Source organism: Hippopotamus amphibius, chromosome 12 (assembly GCF_030028045.1).
Source record: "Hippopotamus amphibius kiboko isolate mHipAmp2 chromosome 12, mHipAmp2.hap2, whole genome shotgun sequence".
NCBI lineage: Eukaryota > Metazoa > Chordata > Mammalia > Artiodactyla > Hippopotamidae > Hippopotamus > Hippopotamus amphibius.
The window spans coordinates 43956047-43967446 of record NC_080197.1 but is presented as its reverse complement, the minus strand read 5'-3'; positions in this window follow the sequence as shown (position 1 = coordinate 43967446).

Below are 11400 nucleotides of genomic sequence, written 5' to 3'. Positions count from 1 at the left end.
CATCAAATGGCTCATAACTCCAGAAAGGAAAATGATCAAAATAAACAGTTCTCTTCTCTCACTTAAAAATAAACCCCAATTTCACAATATCTAGAGTCAAAGGAGGGAGGAGAAAGCTGCCATCTTTTTCCTGGAGTCTGGGGAAACGTTTGTCTTTCCTCCTAATTTTTTTGATACTTGCTGATTTCAGGGACCTAACAAAAGGAGATGGAGTTGGGGGTGGGAGGAGTTGAGGGCTCCAACCCTGGGCTTGAACATCTGTAAAATAGGCAATCACCATGCTTTCCTTATGACTCCCACAATATTGACTGAACTTTGGATTCATTCTTAGGCAAAATTTCATTGTGTACAATGCAAGTATTTGTAAAACCTGTGCAGGTCTACGGTTACTTTTGGTAAAACAAATAAAACGATAGTATCCCCTCTCCCAAATTTCACCTAATTGTCTTCACTTAATTCATACCAATGTGCTGTATGCCCTCTTCTAATAAGAACATTCATAGCAAGTTATAGCCAAGCTTTTAATTGAAGAAATTCTTATTAACCCTAAAATTCCATTGTCTAAGAATTTTCCTTTAAATGAGATTTTGTTGTTGTTGTTGTTCAATATTAGAAAGCAAACCATAATGGAAGTTTACAGTTGTCTTAAATGAATTCTTTCCCTGTGTTCAGTATTAGGACATCCCCCACCTAAAATTAGCAAATGATGCTTGGGGGAAAACATAAAGAAGTGTTGATATAAAAGCATGTCTGAAATTCAATAGTGCTGATTGCATTATAGATAGAAGAATATGAGAGTCGGGAAGATAGTGTGTCTTAGAGACAGCAGTTTGTATGTTACCCTTTATGAGGTGGCTGGAGGAATGGGAAGTTTATCATGTCAAGCTACCCTCACCTGTAGTAGTGAGGTCTGAACTTTGTTCAGCTGGATATATTTAAAGTCATTAAAATGTAACAGATACAAAAGTGGTTCTGTCCTATCCATTTGAGGTTTCCAACATAAATTATTACCTTGCATGATACACTTAAAGTCAGGTCTGTTTTGTATCAATGCTAAATGAAAATGGAAAAATAAAGCCAGAGAAGATGCTAAAGTTCACCGATGTAGTAAAAAGTGAAAAGAAAGCAAAATGACATTCCATTTTCCAAAAGGCTACCAGTTCTGCCTTTGATGTTGAGATTGTTCAATTACCATGGAAAGTGAAAGATGTTCCATAATCATTAAATTGTCATTTTCCCCCATCCTGAACATTGTAGTGCACTTCCTGTCTCAGTGAAGCAAGATAAATTGGGTTTAGGAATCTCCATGGAAAAGGCCACTTTTCATTCTGTGTAATGCTGACCTTTTTTTCCTTTCTAATAAATACAGTCTTGAAATCCTCTTTACCCAGCGATGCATTCCTGGCTCAGAATAGCATTCAGGCTCTTACTCCATTGTATAGTTTTATTCTCTTCTGAGGCATCATCACCTTTGTGGTATTTAAGTAGTTGGATATTAATTTATGCTGCATTTAAGGTCTTTCAGCATGTTTGTGCTTATTTGAGATGTAATAGTTGGCCGTGGCATTCTAATAGAAAGTAACACAAAAAAATTGAGTTGTTTTAAAGCATCCACTTTGTTGGATGTATGCTATCTAGTCAACAGACAGAAAAATGGATTTGATAATGATTATTAGTGGGTCTCAGATTCTTCTTGCTTATTTAACACATGTGCCAAAGACAAGCCTTGTTTAAAACATCTTAAAATATACATGTGTACACTGTTAGAGGCAGACGAGGCTTAGCAAGGTGACCTGATCTGGAGAACGGAGCTCTGTGGTGGAAAGCCCACCTTCTAATTCTGGTTCCATCTGTTTTCATTAACCTCTCAGAGTTTATATTATTTGGTTACAGCAGAGTCAGGGTCAAATTTGTTCAGTTATTTCCCACTGATGTGGTAAATGTGATCATCTACTTGATCCTCTGGCTTGATTTCTTTTTTCTCTTTGGATAGAATCTCCTGCACCCCATCTCCAGGTTAAGTTCCACCCAAGAGCTAGAACCAATCTTGTTCTTAGGGGTTCAGTATCCCGAAAGATGAACTATTAATCGACCATATTACTCATTTCTAGAAAGTGGATTTCTCTCTTGTTTCCATCCTACAAACCCCCCTTCCAGTGTGAAGTTGGCATGCTTCCATCAAGAGGTACAGTCCCTGTTCCCTCCCCTTGAAACTAGATGAATCTTTTTAACTGTCTTGATCAACAGAGTACAGACTTGAGGCTCCATGAATTTCAGAGGTGAGGCCATGAAAGGCAATGTGGTGTTCTTTCTCTCTCTCTCTCACACGCGCGTGCGCGTGCACACACACACACACACACACACACACTTGCTATGGGAAGTCAGGTGCCACACTTACCATGTGAGTAAGCCACTGTGGAACTGCATCATCTAGACTCAAATGACTGAAGTCCACCCCCTGCCCCAACCCCGAACTCCCCGCAACATATAACTGCAACCATATGAGGATCTTAAGGAAGCCCTTCCCAAGTTCTTGACTAGTGGAACTGTGAAAGCAAACATAGATTGTTATTTTAAGCTACTACCTGCTGTGATGGAGAACCAAACAGAGGGTTTACTAAAGGGGCCATTAAAGAAGCTGAAGGCAGGCCAAGGATAACGACAGAGGCGGTACAGTATCCTGGAGCTTCTAACAACCAGGCTGTTACCACTCCCAGGCCTTGGAAGCAAGGAGCTGTGAAGAGAGGTCCACCTGGAGAGAAGCAGGGGCCTTTGGTCAAAGGATGCAGCCAGCCCAGCACAATCTCTCAGAGAGATAACTGGGAGGAATAACACCCTAACCTCATTCTTTCTCTTTTAAGTCTCTGTCTGAGGCACTCCACGTGGGCCATTGTCCAAATCCAAGCATCAGAGGATGAATTGGCCTTTAATAAACAAAGATACTAGGAGAGTTGAGATGTTTGATTAGCAGGAAATACACAAAGAAAGAAACAAGGTTTTAACAAGATATGTCTTATCCCCATTTTATCTCTAACTCAAGTCTTCCTAGACAACCCTGTGCTGCTGCCCTCCAAAAATCGTACCTGTACTGGCCAGGGAGGTCACTGCCAGCTTTAACATTTCTTATCTCTTTTTTCTATGAACTGTCAACAAAGAGAGAATTACATTAGTTGGAGAACTCGAATTCCTTAAGAGATGCCAGAGAGGATTTTTATCTGCCAAAATATTCTATCCAATGAATTAAAGGCTAAATTTCTACTTTCTCCCTTTCTTTTGGTTTTACACTGACAAAACTTTCTCTTGATCTTTTTTCTTTTTCTCCTATCTCCTGTTCTCATTCATTCCTTCTGCTACTAATAATCTCAAACCGTCTGTATGGGTCATCTCTCTGGCCTCACCCCCACCCCATTACTGTTTAAATGCCTAATGGACATTATGTCCCAGCAAGTCAAACTTCATGGGTCAACACACTTTCTGTTCCCTGGTGTGCCTAAATGCATCCAGACTTCCTTTGCATCTTCATTTTATTTACTGTCTAGAAGAACAAATCAGAGCCATCAGCAAACTTGACTCACCTAGTTCCATGTTCTTTTAAAAACATGATTAAAGCCTGGATTCTCAACCAAGATTGAGAATGTGTTTTTCATTCTGAGTAACCTGATAAAGGGGGAGATGATGCTAAATCATGTGTGAGGTTGGTCAAATTTTGGTCTCATAGGAACCTACTTTCTCTTTAAATGAGAATCATGAGTTTTCCTCCTCAGATAATTAATGGGCATTTATTATGCCAACAGTGTTGTGTTAGGTGATGCAAGGAAGAGCTGAGCAGTCATAATTAGTGTCCTTAAGAAAGATGTTTGATCAAGGACCAAATTTTCCCTTACTTTAAGTGTTACTTTACTCTCCGCATAATGAATCTCATTTAGAAAATACTTTATAGATTATTAATAATGTTGGCCAAAGAGAAACCTGTTTCTATATCTGCAGTAGACATCAAAGATGGTTGTGGACACTCATCTGAATTTATGACACAGGGAGAAGACTGCGGTTCAATGGTGTAGAGGCATAGAGGCTTAGTTAAGGTGGTACAACTTAATTGGTGGTAGATATGAAATAATTTTTGTACATCTCCAGGATCTCCAGTTCAATGTTCTTTCCCATTAGGCTGAGTTTCTTTGCTCTAAAAAGTGTGTGGTTTTCCAGATGCATAAAGCCAACAAGTATTTGATGAACCTTAACACACTTGACGGAGAAATCATTTTCCTACGGCGGACACAGTGTCTGGCACCCAATAGGTATTCAGTAATTATTTGTGGAATGAATCAATGACAGGAACCTTTAGATAAACCCAGTCAAATTCTGTTTCCTTTCTCTTCCAGTCTGCATTGTGCAATGTTATCCTCAATTCAACCCTAAATCTATTTTCCCAGAAGCAATGAGTGGTTTTCTACAAGTATGCTATTTCTGGGATCTTGTTTGCCTCCAGCATTTTTTTTAAAGAGCCTTGACTTTCCAGATTTGAGTAGCAGCTGCTTTTCTTGAATGGTATACAGGACTACACATGCTTTCTCTGCTTGTTTCTTTCCCCCTGAAACCCAGAGGGATTGACATCAAGGGCTGTGATTAATGATGCCTGAGTGTTTCCCTTGCCCTCCTCCACACGTTTATATGGGGGGGGGGGAGTCTTTCTTTAGAAACATCCATATCCATCTCTGTCTTGGTTCCTCATGTGTTTTTCTTTGCGATGAGAATCTACCTAGCAACCTCCTTTCCCATTCCTTTGCCCTAATCCTGTTATTTTATCATCTGATATGATTCCCTTTTCCATCCACTTTAACACATTGATTATTATTTTCCCCTCTTTATGGAAAGAAGTTAAACGTATGGATTGTCTCCTTTGGACCAAGCAGTGAACACTTATCCATATAGCATCTCCATTAATTCATATAGTTTTATAAAGTAGGTAATGTGATTCCTGTTTTTCAGATGGGAAAACACAGGTACAGTGTTGTCAAGATTTGCACATATTTACACACTGTACTTGGGTCATCCACATCCTGCGTTGCTCCTATCTGTACGTCTGATGATGTAGAAGGCACACAATGTCTTCTTGGTCATTTTGGTAATGATAGTACCATCACTGGTTTCATTCATATAGTCAGGAAGCAGGTAAGTGGGAAGTTAGAATTTGAAAGGCTGTTATGGAGAGGAGAAATAGAAAAGAGAAGCAAAGGCTGAATTTCCAATTTTTTCCTCCAACCTCAGCAGAGCCCTCAAGACTACTCTGGATTGTGTTCTATTCTTCCTTAATTTCCTATAAGTAAATTCCAGAACTTTGATACTCTCTTCAATACCTCTACCCAACCCCAACCCTTCTCCCAGGAGGTGATCTTGCATCATATTCCTGTCAAAATAGGGACATATTGACTCTTAGCCAAAGTACTTGGCTATATTTACTCTTTCCGGGGCAGATAAAGTCCACCCCCCTCCCCTGCCCATTGATCTGGCCACGATGACCATCATTCTCTTTTCCTTTCCAGCCAAGCTACTTGCCAAAGAACCTCAATTACTTCTTTACCACCTTGCGAGCACTTCTCATCCCTCCTCTTCATTCTAAGGTCTGACTTGGCTTTGTCTGTTCAATGCCACTGACTTGCCATGATAAAGGTCACCACTTCTGTGTGGTCCCCTTCATTCCCCTGTGACATTTTACATTATTGACCATTCCATCTTTATAATTCTTCCAGTTGTCTGGCATTTGTACCAACTGGTTCTTCTTTCAGGTTTTTTCTTTTTTCTTTTCTTTTCTTTTCTTTTCTTTTCTTTTCTTTTCTTTTCTTTTCTCTTCTCTTCTCTTCTCTTCTCTTTTCTCTTCTCCTCTTCTTTTCTTTTCTTTTCTTTTCTTTTAAATGGGCTTATCATCTGTTGCCCAGCCCTTAACATTTTGTGCCTCTCAAAATTCTAGTCTTAGCCCTCTTTTCCTAATGGAATTCATTCTCATGGTTCGCAACTACCTCAAAATTATAGCAAACTCCTCTTTTGAGCTTTAGATTTATATATGCTAATACTTGCTTGATATTTCATTCCAAATGTTCAACAGATCCTTCAACTCCCCACCCCTCCCCCAACCTCTCCTAAACCTGCTTTTCCTTCTGTAATCCCTCTGTCAGTTAATGGTATAACTATTTGTCTGGTTACATTGAACCAGAAACCAAGAAGCTACTCATAAATCTTTCTCCTTCCCATCAAACCAATTCCATCTCATCCCATAAAATCAATCAACCCCCTAGTCATGATCATTTTATCTTCAAATACTACCTGAACCTGACCCTCTGTTCATTCCTTCTATCATTCCCACACCATTTCTCACCAGTAGTATAAGAGAAGCCATCAAACTGATCTCTTGACTCCATTTCCTCTTTCCACTACATTCATTCTTGCCAGAGTAAACTATGTAAAAGGTTAAATAAAAGTAGACATGTCTCTCTCCTGCTTATCATTCTTCGGTGGCGTCACTTCATAAACATGTAAAAATATAGATGCATAGCACACCGTAAAAAAGCTCTCCTAGCCTGGCTCCAGACCACCTCTTCAGCTGCATCAATCATCTTTCATCTGAAACCTTTTCACCCCTATCTTGCCTATATTTCAAGCCCTTGTTTAAGCTCTCCTTTTGCTTGGACTGCTCTCTTTCCCTTTCCCTCTCTCCACTTGTCTAAGTCAGTCCGTCAAGCACCAGCCTGGAATTTCCTCCATGAAATCTTCTGTAAATCCCCAGTGAAGCCTAGAAGTATCTATCACAGTACCCTGAGTAGGAGCTTAATAAATATGTGGTGAACTCTCTTCAAACTTCTGACCACACTCACACCTCTTGATTTTGTCTCCTAATTTAAAGATAATAACAGTAAGACAAGAATTCCTTCATCTTCCTTACTTCAAGTAGTGAATTCTTCCTTTGTCCACTTACACCAAGTCCTTCTTCCTCTTCTGTTACTCTAGAGTCTCCTCCAAAAGTGGAACTAAGTGAGAGCAACTATAGTGTCAACCACATACATACCAAGCATTAGGAGGAGAGGGGGGTAGGAGACATTGTAAATGAACCAAGTTCTCATTATTTATGTCAGCGATATTTAATTGATGACCTAGAGAAGTAGTGGCATAAACGTATTTCTTAGTTATGTGGGGAATCTTTAGAAGGGTGAGAATTCGAAAGGATGATGTTGCCTTTGGGGAGTAGTAGCAGGGGTGAAAAAGTGCAGAATGAACAACTTCTCTAATGATACATTTATTTCCATTATAAGCATTACTTTGCTGTCAAGAATGTGTGATCTAAGATAGGCAGCTTAACAAAGAGAGTAATAAAACGTATCTCTCAGAGATGTTATATTGAATGAGTTAATTAATATCAAGGAGCTTTGTAATTTTTAGAGCGTGGTTCAACTATTTAATTATTTTGTTAAGAAAAACTTTATGTTATTCCCATTCAAAATAAAAAGGCGACCCGTTTTCCCAGCTACTGTCTACTTTCAAATCAATTTCTCTTTCTAATGATTGTCAATATCTGCATTGTCAGGACAAATTGGTTTCACTGAATCCATATAACACGGCATTAGCAAAAAAGAATCTGCTGAAAGCAATGTCATCAATTCATTCACCACTGGTGCAGAAAAGAGAGTTTATTTAGAAGTTATTAGCAGACTTTTTTTAACGCGGTTTCTATCTTTATAGGGGACTGTAGAAGTTATGAGAAATGCCTAAAGGATAGAGAAAGCTTCTACTATGGAGGGGCTCATGATACAATGACAATTAATTGCATTTGTGAAAAGCAGTTGAAATAAATCCAAAGATGCAACTGCTAAATTTTAGTACCTAAGTGTTTCTTTCTATAATACTGCCTGTATGTTGAGTCAGGAGTTACTGATATAAACAGTGTTAAGTGTGTGGAATTTTTTTTGATTTTGATTTTTGATTGACTTTTTTTCAAGCATGAAGAGTGTCTCCAGAAAAGAGAAATAACTATATTAAGGCCTCAAAACACTTTAGCTGCTGTTGTATATAAGTTTCTCTTTTTTTGCCTCAAGCATAGTTAGGGTTTATAAGAGTTTTTCAAAAACATCAGTAAGTTGGTATAGCAGGTCTCTCTCTTGACCACAGAGGAATGTTTGATGATAGTTTTAATGAGCCACTTCCTTATTTGGTTATGGCTATATTCTTACCATGCAAGTAAAATTACGTCTTTTTAAGCATATCTCTTACTATTTGATGACCCAGTCTTGTTTTCTGAGGCTATCACTTTCATATCTATTACACGTAGCACTTAAACAATGCCCTCTCTTTCTGTTCTGTAAGTATGACAAATTCTGCACCAGCAATACTGTTTAATCTTCTAATAAAATAAACAAATTATAGAAAAGTACTTTGGCTTTTTGCTTCTTAATTACTCTGTCTTATTTGGGCCCCAGCTGGGGCTCATCTCTGACAATCTTCATTCCATCAGATAAAGGGGAAATTGTTTAAAACTGTTCTGGATTTGTTGTAAGCAATGGACCAACTTCTAAAAGGTTTATCTCAAAGTTGATATCAGATAAAAGCCAAATATTAAGGTTGAATCAAAATGAAGGATGTTTTGAGACTTCTCCCTGTTCAAATGGCCCCAGTTCATTATCATGATGAACTTGAAGACATCTTTGATTTAATTGCTTTATTTAGCTTTTAACAAAGCTTTTAAAAACAAATTTTTTCCAGATTCCTTTTATTTTGAAAATTTACTGAGTGACTAAAATCAAGAATTTTTTTATTGAAGTATAGTTGATTTATAATGTTGTGTTAGTTTCAGGTATATAGCGAAGTGACTGTTATACATATATACATAATATACACATATAATATATATGTATTCTTTTTCAGATTCTTTTCCATTATAGGTTATTGCAAGATACTGAATATAGTTCCCTGTGCTATAGAGTAGGTCCTTGTTTATTTTATATATAGTAGTGTGTATCTGTGTATCTGTTAATCCTGTTAATCCTAAACTCCTAATTTGTCCCTCTTCCCTCACTTTCCCCTTTGGTAACCAAAGTTTGTTTTCTATGTCTGTGAGTCTAATTCTGTTTTGTAAATAAAGTCATTTGTATAATTTTTTTAAGGTTCCACAAATATGTGTAATCATATGATATTTATCTTTCTCTTTCTGACTTACTTCACCTAGTGTGATAATCTCTGGGTCCATCCATGTTGCTGTAAATGTCATGATTGCATTCTTTTTAATGGGTAAGTAATATTCTATTGTATATGTACCACATCTTCTTTATTCATTCCTCTGTTGATGGACTCTTAGGTTACTTCCATGTCTTGGCTGTTGTAAATAGTGCTGTTATGAACATTGGGGTGCATGTATCTTTTTGAATTAAGAGTTTTCATTTTTTCTGGATATATGCCCCAGAGTGGGATTGCTGGGTCATATGGTAGCTCTATTTTTAGTTTTTTATGGACCCTCCATACTGTTCTTCATAGTGGCTGCACCAATTTACGTTAGTGTAGGAGGGTTCTCTTTTCTCCACACCCTCTCCAGCATTTATTATTTGTAGACTTTTTGATGATGGTCATTCTGACCAGTGTGAGGTGATACCTCATTATACTTTAGATTTGCATTTCTCTAATAATTAGTGATGTTTGAGCATCTTTTCACGTGCCTGTTGGCCATCTCTATTTAGGTCTTCTGTCCATTAAAATCAGGAATTTTTGAAACAGTACAGGAGATAGAATTAAAGAGTTGATTTCAATAAAATAGTGAAATATAGGAAGGTGAAGACAGTAATGAAGACTCAGATAAAGAAGAAAAAATCATAGTGGGGGAAAAAAGAAGATATGGGGCATAAGTAAAGATATACCAGTAGATTTTGCATCCAGTAGTCTTCTTATCTCTATTTCCATATAATTACAGGTAAGTATTTTGCTAAAAAGTGCTATTCTGAGATGAGATAGAGGTTACTAGAACTCATTTAGGTCACACACACACACGCACACACACATATACACACACATAAACATAAAGCAATGCTTTCTCGTTACAGAAAATGCAGAAATTTCAGAAAGATAGAAGGAAAACAATCATATAGAGCCCTAGTACCCTTCACTCCAAGCAGAAATCCTGTTTACATTTTCTATTTGTGGATATGTTGACTTTTGATTTAGTTCTTTTATGTCTTTAATTCTATAATTCTATTTTATTTCTTACTTTTTTATTTTTTTGACCATGCCGTGCAGCTTTTGGGACCTTAGTTCCCTGATCAGGGATTGAACCCAGGACCCCTGCAGTGGAAGCCCAGAGTCCTAACCACTGGCCTGCCAGGGAATTCCCTCTATTTCATTTCTTATTTTTAAACTTAAAAAATTATAATACACTTTGACTATTTATTAAAATAATTATTTCACTAAAGTATAATATATATATATATATATACAGAAAAGTGCATAGATCATAAATACACAGCTTGATAGAATTTCCATAAACTCATGCCCAGGCATGACATCAACAATTTTATATCCCTTTACTTTTTAAAAAGAATCAGATGCTACCTGCTACAGGACTCTTTCCTTAGTCTTTCAGTGGAGATAATTTCCCCCTGATTGTGACAGAATTAGCTAGTCTCATTAACAAGGCCTGAAGATGAGAAGGAGCGGGGGGGTTGGGGGGTCTTAGTCACAGAACCAGAATGGTACCCAGCCCTGATGTAGGAATACGTGGCTGTGAAGAAGAGTGTTGAGCGAAATAAAATAATCATAATCATTTAAGACCCCTCCGGGAGATGAGGACTCGGAGAGCAAACAGCAATAGGAGGTGAGCACTGGTAGCTCCACATGGCAGTGGTGACGACAGCCCAGGGCAAGGGACAACCCGGGTGGGGCTTTGGGCAGAAGCAGTGCCCTGAGCTTCCAGTATCCGGATGTGCTCAGAGGCCTGGCTATAGGGGATGGGAGAAGCTGGTGACAAGAGCAGGATAAACAGGCAGGAACCTCAGCTGGGGCAAGAGTGGAAATGTGACAAGCCTGGTGATGGACTGCAGTGCTTGACATTGTGATGGGATAAGGGATGGGGGGCATTTAGGGAAGTCAAAAGGGAACGGAATTGCAGCAACGGGAATCCCAAATACTGGCAGGAGAACAGGCGGCATGAGTTATTGTAAATAAACCAAATTCTCCTTATTTAGACTTGAGTATCAGTGTATGGTGTAGACAGCTAGAACATAAAAACTAGAAATGATATAAAATGCAAATAGAAATGCGGAATAGAAATAGGAATAGAGATGAGAAATAGGCAATAAAATAGAAACAATGTAGAATGGAGTGTTGATACCTAAAGCTAAGAAAAAATGGGAAAATCAACAGAGTAGGAATAGA